The sequence below is a fragment of the Lepeophtheirus salmonis genome, chromosome 13 (genome assembly GCF_016086655.4).
Source record: "Lepeophtheirus salmonis chromosome 13, UVic_Lsal_1.4, whole genome shotgun sequence".
NCBI classification, from domain to species: domain Eukaryota; kingdom Metazoa; phylum Arthropoda; class Copepoda; order Siphonostomatoida; family Caligidae; genus Lepeophtheirus; species Lepeophtheirus salmonis.
Window position 1 is genome coordinate 3303969 of NC_052143.2, and position 15569 is coordinate 3319537.

Genomic DNA, 15569 nt, shown 5'->3' on the forward strand with positions numbered 1-15569 from the left:
AGTTGCAAAGAAAGAAACTATGCAACTGCATACAGGCAAAGAGAGAGAGGAAAAGAGAGAGAGAGTGAATCTCATTTCTATCGCGTATTCAGTCTAGTACTATGGGAGGAAAGAGAGAGAGAGAGAGAGAAAGGAAACACCAGGAGAGATACATTTAACATTTATACAAACTTCATAACTTACATAACATGACGTATCGTCACTCCAAGAACTACAAGAGACTGCAATGGTATCCTTGGTCACCCATAGAAATTATCAAATTTGTTGTGTACAAGTTACAAATTTTGTACCAGTTGCAACTTGTATAAGAAAATTATACAAGTTGAAACCAAAAAATGAGATGACTAATTTTAAATAAAGGATTTACAATACTTGAGATGAGGAACATTGCATTAATGGAATATTCCATGGATGATCCATAAAATAATGGTCGAATTTGACAATTTTAATATTAATTACTAAAATATAAGTATTATGTGGCACATTATAAAGTTCAAATGCCCTCAGTGATAACTTATATGACTCATTAATACATAATAACCATGTCATTTTAATTGACCAAAATGAAATGATAGTATGAACTAATAGTTGGTCATTAGAGTGACTAATATTGTAATTAAATTATGTGTTTTAAGACAAAAAATTTAAACGTTTCTTACAATTTTCTGATGCAATTTCCAATATTGCTGACCTTGTAATATTTATTACAAATCACCGTATTTATTTTAAGTTCAAAGTAAATTATATTTTACAAGATGAATTAACAATATAATAACTTTTTTTTTTTAAACATTTATTAATTCTATAAGAAAATTATTATAAAAAACCAGGTATCACATAAAATGTTTCCTATATTTCTTTAAATGATTAATAAACAGTATGAAAAAAAACAAAAAAACAATGGAAAGTATACAATGAAACTATAGCTTAAACATGTTGTACTGTAAATATTATATAGTAATCTTTGTTTTGGTTTTACAGGTGTTGTTTTTTTGAAAAACTTGTTTTACAGTCTTTTTTGGAGATGCAAAATTGATATCATTAAGATTGTCGGAAGTTTTTAACGCCATTGTAGCCCTACAATTTGTCCTACTACTCTATGGGTCCTAAAGACTAGGAGTAGCCTCACCACGAAATCGATAGACATCTGCCTATATAAGTAACCCGATGTGTGATTGAAGGTATTTAATGTGATGAATAGACAAAATGTTGAAAGGAATGGGCTATGGCATATTTTGTGGTCCCAAGAGTCATTGTTATGATGTTATGAGTATAATTTCTAGTCTCATTTCTATATTTTTCAATTAGGACCATTCAAATCTTAACACTTTTTTGATAAAAACATATCACATTCAAGGGAAAAAAGGTTTCTTTATCTGAGGATGAGTCAAGTATTCATCGAAATCATTTTCTTCCGATAAATCCTCTTCAAGCTCCGGATCTTGCTATTCTTCTTCATCAAGGATATTTCCCAGTTTACTTTAAGAGCTCATTTTTTTTAGACTAACTAATTATAGATTCGATCTGAAATCTCAATAAATTCAAATAACAATTGATTCATCACCATCGAAAACATGTCTTAATTTGTTAGCCCATAACTTTTATTATTTTGCAATTATGTAGTTCTTAACTATGCATTTCTTTGTCATTGTATCATCAAGAGGTACATTTGGGTAACGTTTTTGTACATACATATACTCTTTCTCTCTGTCCAAAATTATCATACTTGGTCTCTACAAGAATATATATTAATATTGGTTTGGAGTTTCCTACATATGTAAAGGATTTTCTAAAATTATTTATAATAATCGGGTTAAAATGACCTGTAAGACAATAGTGTACACAAGTCATTTTCGGTGTTAGTTTTTCTAATGTTGAGGTCTATTAAGGAAAGTCAACAAATTTCAAGTATGAAAAATGTCAATAAAATGTATTCTTTGTAGGTTAAAGTTCAAAACAGGTTCTTTTGACCCGTAAGACGAAACAAGGGTTAATTCCCACAATTCATTGTTTGTATTGTAAATACTGTTATGTATTTAATATTTCCTTACATGTTCTTAACTTCTTGTATATTCGTCTATGTATTAAAGTACTATGTTTTACGTATTATAAATAGTCTTGTATTGTGTAAATAAATTAGAGTATAATTAGAATACACATGATCTTATAAACAGTGTTACATTATTCCTCCACGTGAATTATTCTCCTCATGTCTCTTGGTCATCCTGGATCTCTCCTACTATAAATAAGCTTGTGTCTCTCCCTCGTCAAGACACAACAAATACTTAGTTTAGTTAGTATTTTTAAAGCATGGAATATTTTATTGTCTATCATGGATATCAGTTATCACTCATGAAAGCAACTGCACCCTGAATATCACAATATATATATCTAGTATTATTATTATTTTTTTTTTTTTTTTGCGGACAACACAATGAAGAACATGCCCATACTTAAATAACATTTCAGTAATAATGAAGCAACGCAATTAATAATGAATATGTTTGCAAACTACTACGTATATGAACTAATATTATCGTGAATATTAAAAATAAACGCTTTGGTTTTTGAAATATCGAGTACAATAAATCAGAGAGTAATACTAAGATGAAGAACGCACACTTGTGTACATTCTAATTTTTTCTACACGAGTTAAGTAGACATTAAATATATACAGAGTTTAAAGTTCCAACAAGCCTAGACCATAATGTAATCGGGCTTGCTAGAATTTTGAATTTGATGTACCGTACCAACTACTCGGTAAGACAGGCAGATTTTGACATAACACGCAACTAATCATAGTCTATGACGTCATTATTACTAGAATTTGTAATTTAATGTATCGTACCGACTCTTGGGAAAGAAAGACAGATTTTGACAAAACATGCAACAGTTAATACACTATGACGTCAATATAAAAAAGCGGAGTGGAAGTCAAACATCAGTCGTATACACGTTATTGTGTGACCTTGTATTTCTATTAAACTTAAAGTTCCACAATGCCCCTAAATAAAATTATTTTCAAATCTTATTCCCATTTGAATAATTCAAAGAATTTCTGTTGTAGTAACATACTAAAAATTAAGATGTATGATATAAATGTTTTTGAATTCTAAGAATGTTTCAAGTCATTCTGATATCCCAACACATGAAAAAAATAAAAATCAAAGCACAATACATCATATGTAGTAACTATAATTTTATATTATATGAATACATTACATTGAAAGCCAAACAAAAATTGCAACAATACACTAACTTTTTAATTTTTTCCCCTGATTCATTATTTTTTTTGGCTGTCTTCGTTTTTTTTAATGAAGCTACTATATTACTTCAAAAAAGAAGTAATAGTTGCTTAGTATAGAAAGGAATATTTAAATCCCTATGAAATGCCCATGATATTCTAATGATTGTAGGAAAAAATAGGGGTAAAAAATGTAAACGAAAAAATGGCAAGGGAAACAAAGGAAAAGTGATTAAATGCAAAAAATAGGAAGATTAATTTAATCTGATATATGTAATATCTATCATCAATATAATATATATTAAGATAAAAAAAAATAACACGACAGCAGTTGGAATGGAAGAAGTGCTAATCACTTAATTCTCCGTTATCAGTTATTATGTCATTAGACAGGATGGATTATTCATATTGGACAAGAATATTGGATTGACTAACAAGCATAAGTGACTAGGTACATATGGGTGCATTGAAATGGTCGCAGCAAATGTCAAGAGTTTAGTAGAGGGCATTGAGGCGGCAATCTTTATATTCGATACAGGCGAATACCACCAATTCTATAAATCTGGCCCGTCATTCTCCAAATCAAGAAAATACAAGGAAGAATATATCAAATATGGCTTCACATCCCAGGTCGTCTACGGAGAACAGCACCCTCAGCGTGTTCTGAAGTCCATACTCAAGAGAGTCTGATGCCCGTAAAAATGCTTTGACACCTTTATACTAAGCATTCCCAATTCGCTAATGAACCGATAGAGTTTTTTTTAGGAAAGGAAGGAGTTTTAAGAGGCCAAGGGGAACTCCTAACCCAACAAAGAACTATTTCTGCTAAAGCCCAATGAGCCTCATATGAAGTAGCATGTTTTATTGCAAAGGCAAAAAAACAACAACATACAATTGGAGAAAGTTTAATAAAATCTACCGCTATAGGCATGAATCAGGTTATCTATTGAGACAAAATGACTTCACAGCTTCAATAAGTGCCGCTTTCAGTTAGAACTGTCTCCACGCATCAGTGATATTGCACAGGGTATTAAGTGTTAATTAATTGACGCTCTTAAAGGAAAAAAAGTATTAACTGCAGCTAGATGAATCCACCGACATCTGAAAATTAGAACAGCTTCTTGTTTTTGTCAAATATGGGGACACTTAAAGAATATATGGTATTTCACTACATGATTGAGTAAGCTTGTATTGGAGAGGCTATTTTCAATAGTTCGGACAGGAAGCTAAAACAAGAGTGCCTTTGTTGGAACGAGTGCATCTCAGTATGCACAGATGGTGCTGGAGCAATGCTGGGGAATAATAAAGGATTCAAAACACGAGTACAGCAAGTTGCACGCCACGTATATTTACACACTGTACAGGATAGAGCAGCAAAACGTGTACTCGAGAGATAGATTTAGAAATACATGAATAATTTTCTATTTTCAAGAATAGGAAAAAAAATAATGTACACAAAACATGGAGACAATGTTTTTGCAAAACTTTTTTCATTCAATATGGCCTCATTCATTATCAATCACAGCTGTAAAGACTGGGGGACGGTATAATTTGAAAAACTACATCAGTAACCTTGTGTATGAATAGCAACCCTTGACAATAAATACGATAAATATTTTTACCTCAATATAATAAATAAAAGTAACAATATTTGTGATGAGAATAAGACTATTTTATTTAGAACAGAAAAGCAATTTATACCTCTTCCTGACAATAGCAACTAAATAGCATTGACTGAAAAGAGGGATAATTGTTCAAAGTGAAGAACTCCTTTTGTGGCGTGTATTAATAGTGCGCCAAGTTAGAACTCTTTCTCTCTCTTGGCGCGAATAGACAGAAGGAGAAAATTGGACAACTTCAAACTTGTAATTATTAATTATGCTAACCTGGTTTGTATAACGCAAATTGCAATATTATGCTAAAATGATAGATTTGCCGCGACAACAGTCTTTACACTTCACCTGAAATCCACGCAGGAGTTGATAACAAACTCCTTCTAAAATGTTGTCCCATGAAGCCAATATGGAGGATTCAGTGAGTCCAAATTTGGGTGTGAGATACTGTTGGTTTCCTTCACCAAAGTCGCGAGAAAGGATATCATATCTCTTTGGACCAGAATCGAGCCATGGCACTTGGCAGACATGTGAGAGGGGGGATCCATCTATGGCAAGATGGTGTACCTAAGCACCTTATAGTAGGCCTTGTAGCCGATTTTTTATCCACCCTTGAAAAAGGACGGAGATATCTTCTTTCCATCAGACGCCAGAACGACGAGAACTATTGTTTAGGGCAGTTATTTGGTGGGATAAACCCCTTGGACCTCTTTTTTAGATTTCACAAGCCAACAATCGTTCCAGGGGTTGTGGAATTGATCAACTGTGAAAATCTTCTTGTCTGAGAAAATTGACCAATTTTTCTAGGTCCATGTGAGGATTTTCTTGCATCTCTCGAGCCTCCTGGCTTTCATGCCTTCTGTCAGAAGGTGGCATGGGGTCCTTGTGAAATAAAATAATCCCAAAATGTGCTCTATACTGATGGTACTAGGAGCTGCAGAGAAGTCGTTGGCGAGGCGATTCATCGACTTAGTGGGATCCTCCTTTATATTATTTTCCAAACTTAACAAACCCTCTTTAAATTATGCTTTCCACTTCCTGACATCCTGGAGAGGTCTTCTCAATTTTTTTTTTCCTCTTGACCAACATAAAAACCAGGCTCCTAGAACACTTAACAATGTCTGTAATCTTTATCATATCAACTCCAGCAAATAAGAGATCTGTGACGCACTGCCTTTTTGCTTGTTGCTAGCTCATGAGGATGAAATAACTAAATGATTAGTTTAGTTTGTTTATGTAAAAATGATGAAGGAAACAGAATATCAAAAAATAATCAATAAACCTTTGCAAAGTAATGAGAAAATAAACATTAATAAACAGTCCACGTTTTGCTGCCCTACCCTGTATGATACACCGAGAAGTCCATGTTTATAAAGCATTGAGTGTAGAGTTGAGAGTTGTTTTTGACAAAGTGGTAAAAATTGTTGATTTTATAAAATCACTGCCACTTAACACAAGAATCTTCACTACTTTGTGCAACGAGATGGGATCTGAGCATCAGGGTCTGCTGTCGTATACAGATATATTTCAATTTATGTCAAACTAACATCTTTATTTTTGATCAATATAGTCAAATTACTTATATTATTTGCTCCTGGGTGTACCTTTATAGGAATGATATGGCCTTTAAGTCATCGTTTTGCATAAAATGCACTCTTAATTTTTATATTAATCTCTCAACTAGAGTTATAGGGGTCGTATATTTTTTCCAGCCACATATTTTAAGGGTCGAACTCAATTTTTGGGGGAAACCCTGGTTTGGACCCCCACGATCGTAGACAACAATACTGACGTACCATGAAAAAACTTTATAATAAAGGAAGTATTTATTTTTTTGAAATAAAAAATTTTCACAACGAATTAATATTCTTCAGTGAATATTTATTCTTGTTTGTGTGGAATTATTTAGCAATGAGAAAATATCATATTTCATATCATCAGCAGATTATAATTCGTAAAAATGTATGATAATGCTTTTAAAACAGGTTTTCTTTAATCTTTTATGAACATATAAGTTCGACGCTAGCTTTTAAAGCAGGGCTTCTTAACCTTTTTACATCCATTACTCAATTTCAGAATTGGAGATTTTTTTTTTTTTTTTTTTTTTGTTGCATAGCCCCGTAGCTACCATGACTTTTCATTAGAAGGAGGAAGGGGAAATAGAAATCAACATTGAGTAGGCAGGAACTACTCCGATGTCGATCCTCAATTCTACTCTGAGTCCGACAAGGACTTCCATCTTCACGTTGAGGTCGGAAACTTTTCGGACCAACCTCCTCTTGGTATAAGATGTACAACATGGAACTCAACATACAATGCAGCAGGTAACTTGTTTTTATATATACATACATTCAAACATGTATAAACTATTTTTTACTGGCTAGATTACTTTTGAGTTGAATAAATTTTACTTTTTAAAGACTTTTTCACAACACAGTATTTTTTTTTTTTTTTTCAAAAGAAGAGAGGTTTCACTCAATTCAGTCGAATGGTATCAACTCACTAAATCCTCAAATTGCATACCATGGTCACATAATGAAGAATCCTTATTTCCTTAATGTTTCACTCAATTCAGTCGAATTGTATCAACTCACTAAATACTCAAATTGTAACTCATGGTCACATAATTAAGTATTCTAATTTTCATAATGGTACATCATTTTTTGATCGAAGGAAGAAAGAGTATATATTATTAAAAACACAAGAGTGTACCATGAATTTCTAGACACATGCAACTTAGCTTATTTTTTGTCTGGTTTTCATCACGAAGAATAGAGTGAATAATGAGGGTGACTCATCTTTTTTAATTTATTCAACCAATCACTATATATTATCCTAATGTGGGATGCAAGAGTATTGCATGTGTCTAATAGAATTCCATGAGTGTACACTGTCAATACCATAGAGACAAAATACATAGAGTAGGTATGTTACAAAGTCTAAAAAAAGTCAAAATATGAATTTGAAAAGGGGGTCTTATGTTTTTTTATGTCTTATGGAGTGTTTATATATAACTCAATTATTAAAATCCATTGACTCTTCACTGAGAAATCCAGAGATTTATGGTCGAAAATAAAATCCGTCTTCTCCTTCAATTGCACGTATTAAGAACTGGTTTCTTATGAATTGCGACTTAAATATTACACACAGAGTTAGTTTATTCTCATCTCTCTCAAATTATGTCTCTCTTAATTTAGGACTGTCGTAGTTTCAATCACGGAGCCTACACTTTCCTAGATGTAAATTGTACGAGTTCAGTTACCGGAAAAGAATGAGCATAACACAAACATGACACTCCTCTCATGGTTTATTATCGCCAACAAACTTCTTCATCTCATAAAAACTGATTGCGTCTACCAATTTGTATATTTTTTCCCTAATGAGAGGAAAAATGTTCCAGCATCTTTAAATTAAAAAAAATGCCTAATAATTAGAAGGGTCATTTTTGGCCGAAAACGTCAAAGCCAATTTGTAGATAAAAAAATAGCCTTATTATTTATAAGCGTCAACAAACTTCTTGATCTTATAAAAACTGATTCCGTGAATCAACAAAATACAATTAGTAACAAAAAGTCGTATTAATTAAATATTTCAGGCGTGAGCATCTAGCATCGCATATGTATACAAGGAGAACTTTGGTTTGGTTAAAATGCAAATAAAGAAATATATATTAATTTATATATAATAACATTTTAAACGTAGAAGGTTCTCCTCTTCATAGTAGTAATTTATTTTCTACTCTCAAAATCAAATAGCATACAGCTGATATTAAATAGGATCTTAATTCAGTAGTACCATGTGTCTTACTCTTTTCTTCTCCACGTGCGCTTTTTTCCTTACAAAAATATCAACTCTAGATATGACACAATACTAAGTAGATATTTCAATCCTATACGTACATACGTACATGAATAGACTAAAATCAAGATTGTTTGATTTAAATCAGGTTAATTTTAATCATGCGCTTTCGTCCAAAAGCTCTTGATCTTGTATCTTGAACAATTATTCATACAATTGGCATCCTTGTTGTGTAACTCTTCTACAGGAACTGAGACACTGAGTTCATCACTTTTCACAGGGAATATATTATTATAGGTGTGCACTGGATTAAGAATAGTACATTATAATCTTCCTTAGTTTGGCGCAAGACCTAAGATGAACACGAACAAACTGGTAGTTTTGCTATCGTAGGTATATATTGTAAAATTAAACTAAAATAATGCCACAACAGCCATGATTGTGTTGTTGTTTTCTTCTTGCTTGTGGGACACACAGGCTTAGCCGTACTCAAACTCACGAGTTAACCAACAACTAAAGAGTCCGACTTCGAGTCAGGCTAAAGCCCCAACTCCGAGCGAGTTCGAATCCGACTCTGCAGCTTTGGTATCTAGTCTTGTGAATGTGAGAATAACACTAGTAGAATCCATTAATTGACAATTATGTTTGTATTACTGCTGTTACGATTTTCTTCATAAAAATCGATTTGAATTGAAAAAAATTGGGTTTTAATCATATAATTCTGATTTTTTTTTCTAAAACAACAACCTTGACGAAAATATAAATAATATTTAAAGATGGAGCCTTTAAATTGGAAGCTAAATGAGAGGGGGTTTCCTTCTAAATAAAGCCCAGGGTCTCTTTCAAGACAGAAACCGGGGGTTCTTTGGCCCCAAAAGAATGGAAAGTACTTAGTGAATACCTTTGTTTCTTAGGAGGAAGAGAGAGCCCATACTTCTTTTTAGCCGTATAATAGACGACTCCCAAAGGAAAGGAGACAAACTTCCTTACTCAACTTGATTCTCTAAACTCCATTCATCCTCCTCAAGGACTCCCAGTTTAATTTAAGATTGAAATTCGACTGAAACATGGAAAACTCTGCTCCACATGAAGGACAAGTTGCGGAGCTGTCAAAGCAGATACTTCTCGGAAGACTCTGATAAATAAATATTTAATCTGATCACTTGACATAATTTAATATTTAATCTGATCACTTGACATAATTTAATATTTAATCTGATCACTTGACATAATTTAATATTTAATCTGATCACTTGACATAATTTAATATTTATCAGTTATCATTCCTATAACTCAAACTCTTGTTTTATATTGATTAATATACGAATACATTCTAGTTTCTAACTAGTAGCTAAAGTTGTTATTTGCTTTAAGGTAGAAATAATAGGCTATTATTTTTTATTAGGCTAAGCAAAATAATGCCTCTAGCGCACAAAAAAAGTGAATTTTGAACAATATATTTTTCAGGTGTTGATAAACTGGGTACTCTTCTCGCTTTTGGTTTAGAGCTTTACATGGAACATTCTCTCCTTCTTTCCCTTCCTTTTTTAGACCGACTACAGGGGATTTTTTCTTATTTCTATTAGTAGAATTGTTATGAAATGAAATGGGGAATTGAATAGAAACAATCGTGTAACTAATTAGGGCGTCCACAGGCTTATATTTTGGGGAAGGCTGGGTTTTTGGATTTTTACTTTTTCTTACTCCAAAAATTAAAATTTTTGTGAAAAAAAAATTGAGAAATTAAATTTTTGGAACAAAAAATTCAAAAATCCTCAACTATTTATTTACAAAAAATTTAACTTTTTGGAATTTTTTTTCCAAAATCCAAAGAAACTGTAATAAAAATAAACAAATAAATCCATATTCGTACACAAAAAAATAAAAATTTTGGAAAAAAAATTCAATTTTTTGTACAAAAATTCATCGATATAGAAAGAAAATTATTTTTTTCGAAAAATAAAATCACCTATTAAATTTTCTAGTAAAAAAATATCCTTCATTTGGGAAAGGGGGCTACATCCCCTCCAGCCCGCCCACCGCAGACGCCCCTGTGAATGTGTTTAGGAATTAAAATAACTTCATTTATTCACTAGCGCTTGTACCTGGTATTTAAAGAAGATAACTACCCAAGAAATCCTCAGTGTTACTCACATAAAAAAGAGTTGTTGTGCTAAAATTTTACGCGTCTAAGTCAATTCAACTCGGAGTATTTGAGGCAAAAACAAAAAGTGTCTCTTGAACAATTTTTTAACAGAGTCAAACGCTGAGTACTGTTTGGATGGATTAAAGGGATTGGAGCATCGCTGGGAGAAGTGTGTAGAGCAGGGGTCGGCAAAAATGATGGCACGAATATTCATATTCACTGGCACGCAAACTAGAACACCTTCCAATTGTTTGTGTGTGGTTGTTACCATTACTATTGATAGTGGTACATTCATTGATTAGAAATGTTGAAGTTGTCACTCCATATCTCAAAGGTTGCCTACCCCTGGTGTAGAGATACAAGGGACTATGTTGAAAAATTTAATAAAAGTTCAGAAAAAATGTCTTATATCTTTGGTGGATAGGAAACTTTTTAGACCACACCCGTATTTTTTTGCAATTTTAAATATTTTCGGAACGGCCCTGAATTTATACAGGATCTTTTTTTTCCTGCAAAGTGTTCATTCGTAGAGCGATAACGACCAAAATCGCCCTACGAACGAATAGACATTATCTCCTCAATAATTAAAGAAAAATAATAACAGTATGAGATAAATCAGTGATGATCCATGGAGTATTTAGCCTAGCCTCCGGAACGCTACTTGTCTAAGCCTTGGCTACACACGCTCGATACTACAAACATTTATTATTTATTAGCTTTCTCCCCCATCATATAACAGGAAACTGATAATAACAAGGATCTTATTTCAGTAGTACCACATGTGTCCCTCCCGCCTTCTCCTCTCTTTCTTACACAAATCCCATATCTACTCCTAACTATTGAAAATAGATATAAGTTAATATGTACAGAGGGGGATCCAAAACTTGCAGTAACATATTATTACGATTTTATCTCGTTTATGTTTAATCACCAGGTTTCATTACGCTTTCAAACGATAGTTGAAACAAAAATAAACAAGTTTTGTTTGTATCCCATGTCTTCAAGTGTAGAAATGTCGGAGCGACAACAACAACAACAAAAAAACGCCTTCAATCTCCTCCGAGCAAGTATCAGTGTCAAAAAGGCTGGAGAGACCGTTGGCATCTCTATTTGGACTGCTGTAAACATCAAAAAGTCCATTGAAGAAGGAAACTTTTTTACCTTTGATAGCTGCTATAAGCATCAAAGTATAGGAATTGAAAACTTTTTTACTAATATATATTATAAACAGGGGGGAAAAAATTAATTTTGTTGACAATTGATGACAAATTAATTCTAAGTTAATATACTATTATCAAACAAGTTATATTCTTTAAACAAATAGACATCTTATCTTATTCATAGTTTAGGAAAATTAGCAGTAATAACTTCAGATATAAAAAAATGGTGTCAGAAAAGCTCACCTTTGGAAAACTTGCCTTAGTTAAGTCATATAATACTCTTATACTTTATTATTATATATTTTGCAAAATGCCCGATTTTCCACATTGCTCGTTAGATATAAATATATTCCATTATAAATTAAAAGAAATAGACTATATAAGTTATGCTTGAATTTGTGTTCCTTCCTTCCAACTTGTTTGGACCAAAGCTTTTATTTACTCTTTAGTTTTAGATTCATTTATGGGAGGATACTCACATCTATAGCCATCCAAGAGGATCGCCTCATGAATAATCCGCCTAATCATGTAAAAGGATAATAAGAATAATTGAAGTAATATATTGAAAATTTTAATTTACTTTATCCCTTTGGAATTTGTATTCAAACATTATACGGTCACATTAGGTATTGCAAGTTCCTGGTATAAGAGCGTTTTTAAGTTAAATTGTTTTCTGGAAAAAATATTTATATGTATATATGTAGTCTATAATGGAAACTTTATATACACCACTAATCAAATTATATGGGGAAAATTGGTCCCGAAAACGAAGATCCACAAGATATATTGGCAAACAATGGCAGTGCTTGGATCACTTCAAGGAAACACGGAGGTCAAAATACTCTTAACTAAGAACATAATGAGGAATTGGGGCCTTAATAAATATAATGATGTCTTGAACTCCAGTGAAACTACTCACCCTATAATAGCTTTGCTGAAGCGGTGCCTTCAGTTCTCCTGATTTCATCTTCATTAAAGATGTTACAAGCAAATTTGCGAATAATTTGTGGAAAATTTATGTTTTTAAGTCATACGGATGTTTAATTTTATCTCCTTTCTCCAACTTCCCGTCCGTAAAAGATATACCAAACAAACCTGTACGTAGAATCATCAGTATGAATTTCTTAGTATGAATCGAATTCCTGGAGGATAGGAGAGCGCAAGTCTCTTAAATTTGAACACCATTTTAATTTTTTGTCACTCAGACTTCTAGATGACAATCTCATTGATGCCTTATAAGGGGTATAATTGTGGGTTCTAGGATGATTTGCCGGGAGTATTTTTGCCTTTTGCATATTCGCCTTATGACAATTTTTGTGATAATCACAAAGCACCTATAATATATATATACAAAAGATATCAAGATAATTTACTCCCGGGGCACACAGAGGGAAGCAAAAGGGAAGGGTCGAAGTTAATACAGAAAAATCTATGACTGTGATAACTGATAAGTTAATGAAGTATGTTGATATATACAAGGCGAAAGTGTCACAAGGCGAATATGTAAAGGCAAAAAGGTTCAAGGCAAATCCTCCTGACACGATGAAAGTGGCTTCCTGGCCCCTCCGAAGGTTTGGCTTAAACCGATACCTTTTGACCTTTGGTCATATTATTGGAAAAAACAAGTCTTGTTCAAAATGTTGAAAACGTAAGATAAATAAGAGGGTGACGTCATCGAAAACCCTTGTATCTCTTCAAGCTAACGGTCGCGTTTCGTTACTTGGTTTAAAACTCTAGTAATATGCATAAAGTAGAGTATTATTTGATTCTTATCAATAAATCGATGGTACAAAAATTTTCTTATGAACTTGTTCAATGTATCTATGAGGAAGGTGCGCTTACATCATAATTGTATGATAGTCAGGCCCACGACTACGGTTGTGTATGGGGAAGGGCAATATATCTCCTCCGACCAAAATATTGACAAATTTGAAAGTATTTTTTTTTGTAAAACACTATTATTATCGTCAAACTTTTTAATATATTTTGTCAAAAAGTGTCAAACACTCTTTTTGAAAAAGGTCATTCAAAAATTTATAACTTAAATATGACCTTGATAAAATAATATGACTTAGTCAATACCCAACACTCCCACAAAAACTTGTTCGGAATTTTAAAAAAAATAGTCAACATCCAAATTGAAAATAAACTTACACTGTGGGGATTTTAAATCCATAAATGTAAGGGTAATTTATATTACAATTAATTTAGCAATTCACAAGTATTTTGCTCTTACTTTTAGGGATTGATAGTGAGGTAAATCACTCAAATTAACCACCTACAGCCTCCAACTTGGCCCTGAACCTAGCACAGGCCTTGATGAGGAACTCTTTCTTCATATCGACTACTGCTTCGAGAATGGAAGCCCGGAAGGTATCAAAAGTGTTATGTGCACTTTATTTGACTTTCTCTCTAATAACCTTCACATATAGTAGTCCAAGGGGTTCAGATCTGTTGAACTAGGAGGTTACTTTTCCTTTCCAGTTTTGTCACTTGAATCTGATGAGCAGACTTTTATAAACATAAATCTTCGGATTGCTGAACAAAAAAAGAAAAATTGAACGGAACACCAAAATCTCAGAACGCTTACAAGGCGGGTTGTCCTCCCTGGTTAAAGCTCTTGTCGTCAAATTTGTTGATATGACAACGTTTTTTTCAGTAATTTTTTTTTTTGGTCACAATTTCAAAATTATTGACATACCTTTTTTAAGTATTTTTTATTTGTCTAAATTGTATTTTTCAAAAAAAAAAATCGTCAAAACACATTATGTCAAATATGAATTTATAAATTTCAGCGACGCCCCTGAGGTCAGTAGTGCCAAAAGTTGTAATTGATGAAGAAGACATTCTTTTCATAAATTAATTTTATGATATGATGTATTACTTCACAAATCATATAAATTAGCCATTGATTTCTATCTATCATTGATAATAATTATACTATGTATATGGACGTGTAATTTTTAGGAAGCAATGGTAGGAATTACATGTCTTGTTACATAGTCATTTACTTTCCCTACGTTTTCATGTCACAATGAAGTAAAATAAGTCCTAAGATACTTATATTTATGTATGTACTTACTCAATATTGATCAACTTCAAAGGATTGTTCTGCTTTAATGGAACCTTTTGATGAAGGAATAGTTTGATTCGATACTATTGACTTAAAACAAATAGTCTCAAATAGACCAAATGACTCATTCTAATCTTTCTTATAGTTAGCAAAATATGTTCATCATTAAGGATTGTAATATCGCTCCATCAAGAACAGTGATTAGCTCTCTAAAAGTGTATTTTGAATGTTCCAGATCAATCAATTTGTAAGAATTCTATAAATACATTCTAATTCTACTTGCAAATGTAAAAATAGTGTGTTATAAAAGTAAATTACCTTCAAAATTAGTTTAGTAAACTCGTGTTGACAATGTAATCCTATATGTATCCAATTATGTACATAGTTTTGTGTTTCAATGCACAATTTTAGAATAGTTCGTAATGATGAACTAACTCGTTAATTATAATCACTGTTTTGCAATTTAATATTTATCAACTAATTGATTAATTATATCTACTATAGAGCAGTTCCTCTCAAACTGTGATACACGAGT